Consider the following 17291-nt stretch of genomic DNA (forward strand, 5'->3'; position numbering starts at 1 on the left):
TCATCATTATAATTTGCAAACATTCCTAAAAAATTAGAATGTAATATTAAATGTAACGTAAAATTAAACATTCAGAATAAATGTAATTAAAATTCCAGTGTGGTTTGAATATTTCTAACAGCATCTTAGTCTTTCAAGATTTGCTTTGACATTCATATTTTCGATGAAATATTTTTTTTTCTTTTTCGAAGTACACTATAAAATATTTATTTTAATGTTGCACAGAATATATGATCAAATACATTTTAGAAAGAAACCTGCTTTAATAAAAGTAATATAAATCATTTATTTTTTATTTAGAATCTTTAAAAAAGAACAATTTCCTGCTTCATACAACATTAAAAGATATATCGGTAGCAGAGTATTTGTATTTAAAAAAAAATCGTAAAATGTACACAAATAATACCAAATCTGGCCAAATTTAAAATCAAGTTGACGAGAATTATAGATCTATTCCTCAAAATTAACTAATTCAAATAAATTAACAAGTAAATCTTATTAAGCCTTTATACCCGATCCTAATTATTATTAAGGGCTGGAGGTAGTAGTCATTTTTGATCGGTTTAACCTTTTATTCTCATTATTCTAATAATTTAAAATGGAAAAACTTTCAAAACTGAAAAAATTTAACCCAATTATATTATATGACTATCAGCATAAAAAGCATAAAATACAGAATGCTATCATTATGATACTTTTACGACTTTGTGCAGCATTCAGAATTCGAGCAAAAATGCGAAGATGTTTGTGTCTCTATGGAAGGTTTCTTTTCTCGAAATGATATCTTCTTTTAATAACGACGATAAAAATAAATTATTAAATGTTATTAGCTAATGTTCAAATAATTGGGAAGCTTTTAATTTATTATAAATGAAAATTATTATTCTAAAAACTTTTAAGAAATAATTACAAATCTTTAGTTTATTGAAATGGTATTTCAATAAAAAAATAAAATTTTCAAAACATAAATACTTGTATTTTTTACTAATGATTTTAAGAAATATGGTGCTATTATTTTATACATAAATGGTATATAGACACAATTAAAAATCTGTTAGCTCCGTATTTTCTGGTATATTTAATCAAATTGATTTTACTCAATTTCTAAATTAATTTAAAATAATTTTTTTTAAAAAATATTAATTATTTTAGATTTACTCTTTTTAGAATTATTTATTAGACTTATTTTTAGAAATGTATTTTATTATTAAATTCATTTTATTCTCATTCTTTTTAGAATTCTCTTTAAATTTACTTTTTGTTGCATGTTTTAAAAGAAATACAATAGCATATTTTATAAGAAATAATTCCTCCCAAATAGTCCATAAATGACTTTTCTCAAAATTATTAATTCTTTCAGATTTATTCCATTACGAATATTTCATTAGATTTATTCTTAGAAATTTATTTTATTATTAACTTTATTTTTTTATTATTCTTTTATTTATTATTAATGTTCTCTTTAAATTACTTTTTTTTGTAGCAAAATAGTATATTTTAAAAGAAATCATTCCTCTTAAACGGTATATAAAGAAACTAACATCATTAAATAAAAAAGATAAGAAAATGCAAATGTTTTCATATTCTATTATGTTACATTTGAGACATCAGAATGAATTGCGGTTAATTTTAGAGTATATGAAACCACGATTTCTTACCTTTTACGGTCACAGTAATAATAAAAAGGATTGTTTGCAAACTGATGATTGTTCGCTAACAGAATAATGACAAAACGAAGAAAGAAACTCTTTTATAAGAAATGGAGAAGTTTCCCTTTCACTGAATGGAAGCGTCGAACCGCAAACGATTATTAATGGACGAATAACCACGAATGTAATTCCTCCTCCTACTTCATGTCATTGGGGTTGAACGTACTTTTTTCTCTTTAAGTTTAACGAGTTCGAATTCGTTATTGTTACTTGTTGACTCGGGATTTACTTAGTAAGCAATCTCAAAGAAAGGTTTTTTTTTAAAAAAATATCATCCTCAAATATGGATAATTTTCAATATCATCCTCTTAATCACTTACTTATTTCTCTAAAAATAGAAATCTAAAGATTAATTTCAAATAAAAATAGAAACACGCGGAACTCTAGTCTTTATTTGAAATACTTATCATTTAAAAGTGACATAAGATTGTAATGTAAATGACGTTACAGGTGTGGATTATATTTTTATTTTGAATCAAATTTGCATTCACAAATAGGTCGTTTTAAATTGAACTATAAAAACGTATGTTTTGCTAGGTTTCCTACAGTTTGGTCAGAATTAAAGGGAATTGATGTTCAAAAATATAAAAATAATATGTCATTCCTATGGGTGGCCCCTTAGTGACTCAGAAATCCTTCTCCTCAATTTTGTAGACAAAAAAGTGTTATTAACTATATTTATCCAACTCTTTATAATCTTTCATATTTGAATTTGTTATGAAATTAACTTAATTTAAATAATAACTAGTTAGGCTGGAATATTTTTTTCTATCTTGTTAAATTATTTATAAATCTTAACTCAACTTAAAATTGTGCCTTTGCTATTTGATAAGAATGAATAGCATGTATTGACATTTATTTGAAAATATAATGCCTGCGTTCAAAATAAAACATTAAAAAGCTAAATAAGAGGTCCCATGTTTAAATAAGAGTTAAGAAACAAGCTTTACTTCTAAGAATAATCTAGATAAGAGTTACTTATTAATAGATATTGAATAATAGATATTGAACCTAATTCCAGATTTAAAAATTTGTTGCTTGAAAAAAAATTCAAATTTGGTGGTCCTTCCTTGTTTTTAAATGTACCCGAATTATTATTTGAAGAAAGTTAACTGTCAGAACGTTGGAAGTAATCAATTTGATGAAGAGCAAATCTTTCTTTTCAATTTCCTTACTCAAGATGCCTGAAAAAAAAGAAACGAGAATCATAATAATTTTGAAATTATAAAATATACAATTAGAAAGTATGTTAATAGTAATAAAAATATATAAATATATAGCAAATGTTCAATATCAAATTATAAAAAAATATAAATTTTTAGCCTGCACAAGGAAATATTTCATTACGCTGATTTATCAAGTGAAATTAAAATCAGCTAATAAAAATGAACTGAGAAATAAATGTTAAAAAAATGTTTAACACCAAATTGCTAATAAGATAAAATCTTAATTGGGATTAACGCAGTTACTTAAAAAAAGTCAACATGTTATCCTTTTTCTGTTTTTTTTTATCTTTCCTTCTAATCTATAAAACGATAAAAACTTTGCTGAAAAATACTTATAAAATAAAATATTGAAGTCAGTAAATATAATAATTGTAAAAAAAAGATACTTCATTTCGTTGTACAGTGATCAGAGAAATAAAGTATCTCAGATGCTTAGATTTGCTTAATAAAATGGAACTGAAAAAATTAAGTAAGTGCAAACTTGAAGAAATAAAAAAATAAATAAAATGCCTTTAGGTATTATGAATAATTTTTTCATGTAATTGTTATTCATTCTTATTTCTTTTGCCAGTAATAATTTTTTAACTTACCTACACAGATTAAAATTGTATTTAAGTAACAGTGTATAGAGAATATTTTGCTGTATTTCAAAAACTGCTGAATTGAAATTATTATAATTTGTGCTATATATTCAAATATTAGTATTTTCTTAATAAATTATTTGCATATACTTTACTATAAATTTTTTATTAATATATTGCATAATCACTTTAAGATGAATTGTAAAGAAAATAAAAAAAGCATGTGCCTACTTCTAAATTAATTTTATATAATTATCTTAAGGATTGTGTGACCTTGAAGCTGAAAGAAAACACATTTTTCTAATAGTTATTACTAACGCTTATTTTCTAAAATATTTGATACCTATTATACTTTAATGATTCTAAATTAATCAGCATAAAATTATAGTATTTATTCTCTTTTTACTTTTCTTATATATTTACTTTTCTTTTATATTTACTTTAGAATTAGAATCTTTATACTTAGAATTAGAATATTTATATTTACTTTACAATTTATTATAGATACTTTCTTTATATCTCAGTACTTTTTTAATATTATCAATTCCTTTCTTTTTTTTTCTTTCCGATGAATGATTCACGATTTTTTAAATCACATGTCCAGAAGTTAATAGAGAACACACAGTAGATATTATTATATCGACTCCATATTATTATATTAAAGTATTACGTCAGTAATAAATAGAATAAATCCTACCAAAATTATGATTGATCGAATGCATCTACAGATAAACAAGAAAGCAGTAGAGTACCAAGGACTTATATGAAACATGATCTTATTTACTCGGATAATATGTACTCTTATTTTTCTTTGAGAAATTACAGTAATAAAATTCACTGAAGCAACAAGAAAATATGGTACTGAAGACAGGCGAATGAGTCTTAGGTCATCTGGCGAACAAATAGGTATATTTAGTCTTATAATTTACGATCAGTCGTTTTTCACTGGCCTCATAAAATGCGAGCAAAAATGATTTAAACATGTGTGTATTTTTTTTTTATTTGAAGATATGCTTCATAAATTAAAGACTGAAAATTATATTTTTCGAAACCACGAATATGCTATGTAATTTAGCTGAAATTTTGCAAATTTCTTTTATATTACCCTTTTTTAGTGTTATTTACTTCTTTCCCTTACTAAATGTGAGGCTATTAAATATGCTTTTGAATGCCTAACTCAATTTGGAAACAAATAATATTATCCTGTGTTAAAATTGCGGTCTATTTTTATGATATTGCGGTTATATTCGAATTGCATGATATTGGGATAGTTTTACTAGTGAACAGAAAGAGTTTTAAAATGTAAAAGGCAGTCTAAAACGTCTTGCAAAATACCTTGCATTAAGGGATTAAAATAGTAAGATTCGTTTTTAAAATTTAGAATCATGTAAAATAAAAGATTTTAGCTGTTTATCTGTTTAAAGTTATCTATTATCTGTTTATTTATAATCTGTTTATCTGTTATCTATTCTGTCCTACCACATGTGTATTAGGATTACCGGAATTTTTTTTTTTTTGACATGATAACATTTTTTGGCTAGTATATTACTATAAATTTAGACATGGCATCTTGTAGATGCTTGTACCTAGAAATTTGAATTTTAATACATAAATAATTATCCATAATAGATAAGCTAGATAAAAGATTTTTTTTCAAAAATGTAATTAAAAATAAAATTTTAACCTTTTTCCTCAATAATTGTGAAGAAAAATTCTTGCACTACACCCACTTTTACATCACTTTAAAATTACAAAAAAGGTCCTTTTAGTTGTATCAAATTTTTATCTGTTTTTTTTATCTTTTTTTTCTTCTAATTTTAATACATTTTTCCGAAATATTTTTAAGCTTATTTTACTGAAATATTTTTAGTTATTTTGACTGTTGGATTGTACTTACGGGCATTGATAAGATATTAATTTTTTTTTCTGCACAGTTATTACAAATGCTATTAATTAAGAATATGTTTTTAAAATATCCAGACGAATCAAGTTTAAAGTATTAATGTGCTGCGATATTTCGTGCTAGATGATGGAATTTCCTTTAAATTTTATTTTTGTTTGTTGATACTCAAACGAAAAGTATTTATTGATAAGTAACGAAACAATGAAACTTTGATTTAAATCTTTGTGGTCCGCATAGGCTGGAAATATCTTAAAATGTGACGAAAATAGATTGGTTTACTTTATTTGTTTTTAGAACATTTAAAGTTCTTGTACCTCTCTCTTGTAACATTAGCTGTTAAAAATTACAACTCCCAAAGATAATAATAGGTTTTTCCGGCAAAAATCCGTCCGGTATCTTCATAGTCTATACAAATACAAATGAAATCACAACTATATATGCAATATTGTTTACATATAGAGTTATGATTTCATTTACAACTATATATGCTGTAGAATTTGTAATCATCACACAGCAACTTGTCATTGAAATGCGGTTTATCTATAAATTCCAAAATCCGGATTAGATTTTAAAAAATCAATGATTACCAAATGAATAAAGATAGAATGATGCGTTTGTACAGAAAAAGATAAAAATGAGGCCAAATATTTTGTCATTAAATCAGAATTTACGACTGGATTAACCTACAGTTTTAAAGACGAAATAATTCTACTGTTATGGGATTGATGGAACTCAAAACCGGATTCTGCCAAAGAACTCTTGGATGTTAAATTGATTGGGATCATTATCTTGGAGAGGTGGAAATTGCATCAGGTATCGTAGTCTCGTCTGATTGTGGTTGAAAATGTGTGATAAATCTAAAAATAACCCTTGTGTACAATGGCCCTTTAGGTATTTTGCGGCCTTATACAGTGCTTACTATGAGGTCCTTTATACAGGGTGTTCATTAATTATTGTCGGGGTTTCCGTACCTCATAACTTTCGAATAAAAAATATTACGCAAAAACCGATTGCGTATTCGTAAATTACAACTCAAAGAATTTTATTAATGATATTAAAGTGTAAAGCTTGCACAATTTGCACTTTGTAGGCATTCAGCTGAAGGCGATTATGTATTCGTAAATTCGCTGAACAAATTTTGACTCGAATTGAGGATGATGAAAATTACCTTCGGAAATGGTTCTTCAGTGACGAATCCACTTTTCATGTGTCAGAAAAAGTGAATAAACATAACTGTAGAATATGGGGCTCGGAGAACCCGCACGATTATCAAAAGTCAAAATTTGTTCAGCTAATTTACGAATACATAATCGCCTTCAGCTGAATGCCTACAAAGTGCAAATTGTGCAAGCTTTACACTTTACAGCTCAAAGAGTTTTATTAATGATATTAATTTACGAATACGTAATCGGTTTTTGCGTAATATTTTTTATTCGAAAGTTATGAGGTGCGGAAACCCCGACAATAATTAATGAACACCTTATATAACTTTCGAATTTAATTTCGCATTACGACACATTTTAATTTAATATTATTCTAATATTTTATTTGAAACTAAATACGTTTTATTTGAAGCTTTATATTTGAAAATTTAGCTCCAAAGTGTGTAGCTTAATAGCTGTGAAATCACATTTTTTTTTTATCATTTATTATGATTCACGACTGCGCACGGTCCACATTTGTTAGACTTTTATTTAAGCAGAATGCTCATTATTTATTAATAAATATTTAAGCAGAATGCTGGTTGTTTCAAAATAATTCAGTCAACATAATGAAATAGATAGAGACTGGCCCTCTCATATAATGTTAATATTGCCATAAAACTCTATAATGCATAGAAATGAAATTTTCATAAATTAATTGCACTGGAAAGGAAGTTAATGACACCTTTTTATTATTATTATTGGCTTTCAGATGCCTCCTCTGTTCAGTGTCCCTGAGAAGCAGTCTAATTCGACAACCGCCACTGTTTTTGTTGCTTCAAGATGGACGTCCTTATAGATCAATAGAATAAGAGTAAACATTGAAAAAATTAACAAAGACAAATCAAACATGAAATTTTATCATGTTAAGATGGTTTGATATAAATATTTAAATTTTCTATTCATTTTTTAACGCGTCTAAGTTTTTATTTATAAAGATGGAATTTTTAATTGATTTCTTTCTTTACAAAGTTTGAAACTTTGTACTTTTATTCCTTTTATATGAGAATGCGTAAATTAATTTTTCTATATTTTTGAGCTTATTTGCCAGCTAATCCACAAATTTAAATGAAATTTTGACGCTATTTAAACACCATTTAAGAACGAATTTGGGAAAATTGATTAAATGATTCCATAATCTTGAATGATTTAAAATTAAAACTAAAAGCATTTTTCTGAACCAGCTTTTACTAGTGCATTAAAAAGTTGAAAATTAATTTTTCCATAAAAATCTGGAAAGAAAAACAAAAACGTAAATAAATGCGCGAAGCACTGCATTTACTTTCAGAATAAAATAAACAAACAACATTTTACTTCGTAATTCGTTTCTTGAAAAATACTTTCCGAAACGATGATTGTGACTCCACATCAAAAATCCTTAAAACTAACAAGATAAATATTCAACACACTTTTGAACATTTCTGTGCTAGTGTGATACACTTACATATAGGCGTATTTTAAAACAATTTTTTTAAAAAGGCATAAAGAACAATTCTAAATAATATTTTAAAAAAGAAATTGAAATCTGCTACCGGAAATTTCAAGTTATCATGTGAAAACATTTTTTTCGATAAATTGCTTAAAGCTAGAAACTAATATTTGAAACTCAGAATCGAAACGTAGACGTTTTACGTTGAACGTTGACGGTTGTGATTCAGAATCCAAATGGACACGTTCTGTGTTTGAAGTTAGTTGAGTGTTGCGATTGAGAATCTGCAACACACCGCATACGTTTCTTCCTTCTTCGTTCCCATTGCAAAGCTATTTTACGTTCATGTGTAATTCGATCAGCTTCTAATTTTAAATTTTCATCATTCGTTTTTGTTGATTGAATGTTTTGTCTCTGTAGGCTTGATTGAAGTTTTGTTCAGGCCTCTGTTTGTTCTTTCGTTCCCTTTCTTTTTTTCGTTGCAAGGCTTCATCGGGAGAAAACTTAGGAAGCCCCATTTACGATTTAATTATTTCCTACGCGATTTCGAGCTTCACCCCCCCCCCCAACCATGCTCTTTTTCCGTTCTCGTTTCCTTTTCTTGGCTCCTAACAATGTAAGTGACGTAAATGTGGTATCGTTCGGTAGAGGATATCGAGTAGAGTGTATCGATGCCAGTCGTAAAGAGAGTGTTTGCAAACACGAGGTCGAAAACCTCGTTGGAAAATTCAAATTTTCCAACGAGCAGCAACGTGAAAGTCGTATCGTGACGTGCATTTCGATGAGTACTATCAACGATACGAGCAAATGCAATTTAACTCGAATTTGTAAATTTCGAGACCCGATCTCGAACCCTATCGAGACACGAGTTTCGATAAAAATGCCATTCGACTCTATTCATTCAGACGAGTATTTTGACGGGTCGGACTCATCTCTACGTTGCATAGAAGCCGAGATATAACAACTTCCGGTCTGACCGGAAGTTGACGTCATCGACATTCCGAGACCCATAGGAACTGTATGGTATCGATTAAACATTGATTTGTCCAATATTAAGCAAACTGCGTACTGCGTATGCTCAATGGTTCCAAAATTTTGGGGGCTTAGAGGACCCCCAGGGTACTTGTAAGTGAAAACTCCATGTCTCTAAGAAATATAGTTAACGAGATATAACGAAAACCATCTGCTCATGCGCAGTAGATGAATCCATGGTGGGTCTTCTACAGCCCCGTAGGATAACTAAGGTGAAAACCAATTGTCTCTAAGAAATATAGTTAACGAGATATAACGAAAACCATCTGTGCATACGCAGATACTCTCAAATTTCATGTCCAATCTTTTAAAGAAAATAAATATCATTTTATGAACTGCATTCTATATAATAGACGATCCATTTTCAAAAAGTGTTAATCATTTATTATAATATTACCCAAATAATTAAATGAACTTTTAAAACAAATTCATTAACAAAATTTTGATACATTTTACTCTTTTCGCCAAGATTTGGTCATTCATTTTCGCATTGCTTTTTAGTTTGAATACTACCTGTTTAAGACAATTGAACAAGTATTTGTCACTTTTTGATTTCTTGGTCTAACAACGTTTCATCTATTGAAATTATATTTAACAATTTATCTATCAGTTTCATCAAAGTAATAAAAGTTGTTGCTTCTCCAAGTATTGCAGTATTCAAACTATCAAATTAGATGAAAATATTTCTTTAAGGGTAACTTTTTTCCAGAATGCAATCGGTTTATTTAATGCATGTCTATTTATAAATACAATTAATTTCTTTTCTATATAAATTGATCTTACAAGATTCCTAATAAATCCGATAAATGTATTCATCCTAATAATTCAAAAAATGAATTAGTAAATATATGATTTTCGAAATTCCGAACTTGTATCTTCAAATTTAAGTTAAATATTACGATGATATAATTTGTTTCAGATGGAATTTTGATATGCGCGAAATGTCCGCCATCTTGGTTTATGATTAAAAAAATTGCTTAGGAAATATTCAAATTTCTTTTTATTTTTTAGGACTGCAATTAAAACTGTCTGGATTGCAACTTTTGGCAAATTATCGTTTGAAAAATGTATTCTAATTTGGCGACCATAATGAAATCTTTACAAAACAATGCTCGATAGAGTAAATTCAAAGAAAAAAAAATCCTGAAATTCAAACTTTCGAAAGAAAAAATAATTCTGAACACAACTCTGCTTTCATGTCATTGTTCATTTCTAGCAATTGGTTGTTTCTTAATGTTAGTATTAATACATCATTGAATATATTTTTACAGTAGGATTGAATAATTCAAACGTTTTATATGGCCCCATAAATATACAGTTAACATTCTGTGAACGTTTGTCTATAATTCGAATTTATCCCTGTTGATTTGAAAGCCGAAGTTACTTTAATTCCTGAATTATCTTGATTGTTTGTAGATAGAAAAAGGCTTAAATTTGTACTTTCATAAGTAGTTGCTCAGTGATCATAAGTGAATATTTTTTACTGCTCTTCATTCACTTGACGACTTTAAAATAGTTCAATACATTCAATCCAAAAGGCGATTAATAATTTTTAATTCTTAAAGAAAATTTTGAACATTTAGATATTAATTCGTTTATTTATTTTGAAATTTTACTGTATAACTAATGTAAAAATATCTAACGAGATGCTGTTATTAACAGACTGTTTGTTTATATTGTAAAAACATTTAATTCCTTTAAAATTCATTTTGCATTTATTGTACGTCATCTCTAAGATAAGTATTTTCCTTATAAAAATGCAAACGGTTATTAATATAAACTGTAAATAAGTTGTAATAAAACTAGTAGTTCAGTTAAAAAAAGTTTTTCCTTTTGCCTGTGTGTGAAAGTAATGGTTGTTTTCGTTTCAAAAATTCTATTTTTTTTTTGTCAATAAATAATAATTATTTTTTTAATTATTACATTTTTTACTCTTATACTATTTGTTTACTAAAACTAATTGCTTATTAAAATTATTGTTTTAAAATAAAGTTATAAACTGTTTAATTACAATTTTTCATAATTTCATTACTAAAAGTATTTACATTTTAATCCTTAATAACGTATTAAGACATTTAAATATTAAAAATAAATGTTTTGTGTAGTTCTCTAGCTAAATAACTACAATTTTTCCTTTATTTATTTTTAAATTGTGTATTTTTATTGTGGTCTATAAGTTTTCGATCTAAACAAGTTTGACAATATTTATCTTTATAAATGTCTATTTTCTAAGTCTTATAGCACTCAGAATCATTCAAAGAAAAATCCGAAAAAAAAGAAAAAAGAATGTTGTGCAACAAATTCTAATATGTATAAAACATTTTATTTTGTTCTACAACAAATGCTTCTGAATATGAGATATGATACATTGGCTATATACAAGAAGTGTGGCGATAAAAACAGTATTAAAAAAAAACCAGTGATTATGATTTAACCGCCATGGTGATGACAACCGTGGTGGCCGTGCATCTCACTCAGCATTTTGGCGACGAGTCCTGCAGCCAACATCTCCACAATTCGGGATCCGCCGCCGTGTTTTCCGCCTCCACCACCGCCGCCAAACATACCACCATAGTCGGAATGGGGCACAGATAGGCAGGTACCCAATAGACAGGCCACTAGCAGTAAAGTAACAAGTGATTTGCAGCTCACCATTTTCACTGTTATTTTATTAATCTAGAAAGAGAAAAAAAGAAAAGAGTTATAAGACAAAGTAACTGTCTGTATGGAAGTTATCTAATTTAGCAATATCTTTAAAAATGCAACTAAAAGCGCAACATTTCTCTGAAAAACAAATTAAACATTTTTCTTTTATCCAACAAAAGAAAAAGATTTATTCCAGTTTTCTGTTTAAAACAGGAGCATAATTTTTTGACAAATATATATGTATGTCATTTAATTTAAAATAAATATTTTATTCTGAATTCTAAGATTTTTCTCGTTTTAATATGGGTCAGGAAAAAAAAAAGAATAAAAAAGCTAAAAAAAGCAGGCACAATTTTATTTATTTAGCTTATCTAAATAAGTTACTTTTATTATGCCAACAATATTAACTACAATTAGAACTTACAATTATAAAACAAAGTTATGAATTATGAAGACTAATCAGTGAATAATTTTATTTTTCATTTATTTGTATTCTTGTAAACAGAGAAAATGAAAAAAAAAAAATAAAAGAATATAATAAAACAATTCATTTAAAAACCAGCAGAATGGGGAAAAAAAAATTGGGAAATTGGGATATTTCGTCGAATTGGAAAAAAGAATAAAGATTGAGAAGTCTTGTTCTTTCATGATTACTCCATATTTCTTTTGCTATTTTTTAATGTCAGAGACAATATTTCAAAATGTTTTATGTAAATGAGCACATGCCTCTAACATTTTTTGACCAATCGCCACAGATATTAATTAAAGTTGCATTTCAATTTGTCTCTATTTATTTCAGAGGAACTTGGCAACAATAAAATGTATGATGGTTACATATACTTTATTATTATTAATTACACATTAATAAATCTTAATTTTTTCATTTGCAATTAATTTCGCGCCATTAATTTAAAAAATGTGCAATAATGGTAACAGAATGTAGTCTAATATTATAGAGATCCATATTTAAACAGCACAATATTTCTGAAAATATGGAACGATACCGTATATTATTATGTAATATTGCTCTATAATCTTAACAATATTGTCCTGTATTCCACAATATTCTCTGATATTTTCTATAATATATTTGTGCTGCTGGGGTAGATGGACTTATTCTACTATTTAAAATATTCTAACATAATTACCACTTTTTATCAACCACCGAATCGGATTGATTTATCCGTGCATTTCGGACAGCAGTTTGGCAACCAAGCCAGCTGCCAACATCTCAACAACCTCTCGCCTGTTATTGTCGTGATGGTGGGGCATTCCCCAAGACAACCCGGTCAGAACGGCCAGCACACCGACCAACAAGAGAAGAGCAAGCAAGCAGAACTTCATCTTAAGAGAGTTTAAGATTTTACGAAAGCGGAGCTCTGAAATGAAATAGGATATTGAAAGATGGCAAGAACAGATAGCTGGAATATATGAAGAAAACATCAGGCAGTTGGGAGACAGAAATAAGATAAATTCGAAGTGAGATAAATGCTCAATAGGAACATTTCGCAATTTAAGTTTCTTCAACTACAGTATGCATTTGATTAAAATTAAGGTCTCAGCCTTCTATAGTAAAAGTGGTACGAAAAGAGTGGGCAAAGAGGGTAAATGACTTAGGTCAAATAGTAGAACAGAAAGTTACCTTCTAGCTTTAAAAATTAAAGAAATATTCAATAATATATAATATTTTAGAATGTTTATGCATTTTAATGAAAAATATAATCTTTTTGTATGAATACAAATTATGCGCTTGCTTTTAAAAACCGTCTGAAAAGTGTTAAATTCGAAATTCACTTGCAATAGTTGAAATTAAAAATAATTTTAAATTGATTAATTAATAGAAGTTAAAAGTAATAATAAAATATATTTTAACTATATATAAAATACGATTTTTATGTATTTTATAAATGTACATTGGCATCTTATTTTAAGTAAAATGATTTTTAACGGTAAATCAAGAATTTAAAAAGATATTGTTTTTTTTCTCTGTTTTCTAAAATATCTAACTAAATTTGATTTAATGACAATAGTAATTAATATTCATTTTTCTTTTCAGTTAAAAAAATTATATGGGAAATTGAAGAAAATTGACTATGTTTTAGTATATGCATGAATAAGATCAGAATTTTTTTTAAAAATTGATGGATTGAAGACTCAAAAAGTTTTTTTTAAAAATGGATGCTTATTTGAACAGAAGTAATTGCAAATTAGATGATATGTAAAAGGATGGTTTCACTAAAATAATTTCATAAGCAGAAAGCATTTAGAGCAAAAGTTCGTTCATTCATGCAGAATGAGTGAAAATAAACTGCTCGTATATTTCCACATTTTTGTATTAAACATCGAAAGGCAAAGGACTAGGATACTAAAAATGATAGGATCCATATACCTAAGATAGAAAATAAAAAGACCTCTTCAATCAAACAAATGTCTCAGATATATATTACATATAGGAACAAACTGCAAAGCTTTACTCTTTTATTATCTAAACTCTATTTTTAGATACCATACAATGAATAATAAAAGAATTATCAAAACCTATAAGTAATACTATTAATATGCACTTTAATTTCCAAAAGAATCGATTCAGTAAATACCAAATTTTGATCAATGATTAAATTGAATTTAAAAAAATAATGTAATGTAATATCTATTTGCTTCCATTTTGAACAATAGAAATACAAACAATATTTAAGATTAAAATGATAAAGAAAATGGTTACAATATACAGTTTTGCAATTGAAGTAAAGAGTTACATACGAAATAAAATATAAAGAATTAAAAATCAGTTATGGATTTTAATGACTTTTCAATATTTTCTTACATTACTTTTTTAAAATTGATAAAGCATGTAAATATTTGTAAAATCGAATAAAAAATAAGAAATTCCAAAAGCTTAAATTCTTCATAAAAAATCATACCATTAATTATGATGACTGAATTAAAAATGTAGCTAATGAAGAAAATAAACTGATCACATTCGAAAATATTTATTTTAAATAATTTACATGCCACATTTTACAATTAACTTAGTAAGCACAAAAATTTCCACTAAAAAAATCAAAATTAAAAATTTAAACAATTTCCAGAATGGTTTTATATCAAATAAATCAAAAATGCATTTGCACTGAGTCGAATGGAGTTTTTGCGATTCTCTGATCAAGGCCATGGTATTTCCACAAGATGTATTGAGATTTTCAATGATTAACACGAATATTTTAATGTGTTGTGTTTATTGAAAAGAATAATCAAATATCGCAAATCCATAGGGCTGTTTCCCCCCCTACGAATTAAAAACGCAATATCTAATCTGATATTTGAAAATTAAAAAATAATTATCGAATGGCTTAAATTAAGCCTAACGTCAGAAAAATTCAAAACTGACGCAGAAAAGTTGGGTTATTTAAAATAGCACTTTTTCTACAATACAATTGCTATAAATCGGAAAGAAAAAAGTTTGCATATTATGGTCTAAGTCACATCTTTAGTTGAAGAATACATAATAGAAAAGCAGCAACAAAACTCTTCAACTCTTTCTGCTCCGAAGTTCGAAATTAATTTTTGAATCCATCCTAAAAAAGTTCAAATTAGACATTACAAGCTTCCAGTTTAAAAAGATTTCTTCTTTTTTCTGAACAAAATTATATCCAAGTTTGTAGGTAAGGCTCTCTCTATTCTGCAATGCTAAATGGAAAAATAAAATCTCTAAATTCGAAACCAAATTCGCTACTTACTGAAATTAAGGAATCCACAGGTAGTTCCAATAGAAGGGAGACAAGTGCGAATGATGATTTCGAGATCGGTAGCTACCTTTTTATAAGCGTTCGAACTCTTTGGGATCCTTAAGATAACGCGACTATCCTCAAGGCAGTACCCAACCTTCCCCTTTAGGAAAATCGTCTGAACATCATAAACAGAAGGATTAATATTAGTAAAACCGCTTTGGAGAGAGATAAAAAAAAATTTCCGCATTCGAAATGTGCAACACGAACGACAGATGAAAGATTTTCGACTCGATTGCCTTCGAAACTTCTTTTTTCCTTCTTTCCCCCGATCGACAAGTAGGGAAATTTGGGGGCACATAATTGCATTTTTCCGCTGCATTAAGTCGTTTGAAATAAGCTATTCGGTCACAAGTCGCTTTTTTTAGAGACTACTCTCACTTATTCTAAAATGGGGTGTTTAGGTAAGGAAACGAAAATAACCCCAGGAAGGGATCACGTATCAGGACGTTTCGTGAATATTCTAATTCGAAGAATAATACCCAATTCTCAAAACAATATGGCGAAAATATTTAGCAACATTTATATTAAGTCATAAATTTTAAACAATCCTACCCTATATTACATTTACTCTGGGCTGAAGGATGGAATAAGGAAATAATTTCATCAGGAAAGATATGCTTTTATTTTCTCACATACGAAGTATAGAGAGAGTATTGCAATCGTCAAAAAATTGGAATTCAAAATTTTGACGAATCTTATCGTTTTATATCTCCCTGAGTTCGAAAAACATTTCTGGAAAATATCTGTTGGTAACAAATGGAATTCAAAAATGTTTTAAGCTAGACGGATGAAATTTCGTTTACGGTCCTTACACTAAATTAGTAGATTACTATTAAATTTTGAGCAAAATCCGTTCTGAGAAAATCTGTCCGTCCGGCTGTTCGAATATAAGTTAACACGATAACTAAAAAAGGTAGTGAGATGGATGGATAAAATTCGATGCACAAGAAACTGACCGTCTGTCGGTCTGTAATTTCAGAAGCATGTAAATGTCATCTCAAAAACGCAGTTTCATAACTATATCAAATTTGGTATGTGATTTTGTGATTGCAATTGCTGTTCTGTCATAAATTTTGATTTCAGTCAGTTTAAAAAAAAATCATATGGTTCCAATTTTTTTTTAAACCTTGGAACATTTTAAAATTTACTTTCTGCACCAAACTTCCTGGGGGGCACCTCAAAATGAGGATGAGATGCATCCGGTATAGTGGTTGGATCTCGCTACCCTGGAGGGTACACAAAAAGGTGGGAGATCTGGCTCCTTCCATCGATGAAGGGACGTACTTCCTTCGGGAAGGGTTGTAGCGTGGCCGGTGATGGCTGGCCCTTAGGACTCAACTACAGTTCCCGCCAATGTTGCTATTGCGGCGGTCCGGTCGTTCAGTCAGAAAGCCTTCGGGCGGGTCGGAGAGTCAGTGATATGACTTACTTTCTGCACCGTAAATAAGTTGTACTGTTGTTTTACTAAAAATGAGTAATATTATTGAAAAATGCTAAACAGACTAAGATGTAATGCTAAAAAGGCTAAGATGGAGAAAAACTTGAATTAAATATCTTTGTAAAATTAAAAAAAAAAAGATTTTGTAACGCATTTACAAATAATACTCCTAACAAGAAATATATTTCTTAAAAAATAATCCAAAAGTTCAATAAAAACTATTAACATTTGAAATAAAACCATGCGCTAGATCATATGTCTTTTTCCTAGTTGCTTCGAAAAATACATTTGCAATTTTTTTCATTTTAACAGTATCTTGTTTTATTGTAATCAATTAAAC

The 17291-nt window shown here is 28.0% G+C and overlaps 1 long non-coding RNA gene across 1 annotated transcript; it reads right to left on the minus strand.

The window, feature by feature from the left end:
• Positions 1 to 11431: 11431 nt before the first annotated feature.
• Positions 11432 to 15549, minus strand: LOC129965355 (uncharacterized). The gene is made up of 3 exons (XR_008784204.1): positions 15463 to 15549; positions 12877 to 13107; positions 11432 to 11758 (listed from the first exon to the last, which is right to left on the minus strand). It is a non-coding gene; the product is annotated as an uncharacterized LOC129965355 (long non-coding RNA).
• Between the last annotated feature and the right edge of the window lie 1742 nt (positions 15550 to 17291).

The sequence above is a fragment of the Argiope bruennichi genome, chromosome 4 (assembly GCF_947563725.1).
Source record: "Argiope bruennichi chromosome 4, qqArgBrue1.1, whole genome shotgun sequence".
Taxonomy (NCBI): Eukaryota; Metazoa; Arthropoda; class Arachnida; order Araneae; family Araneidae; genus Argiope; species Argiope bruennichi.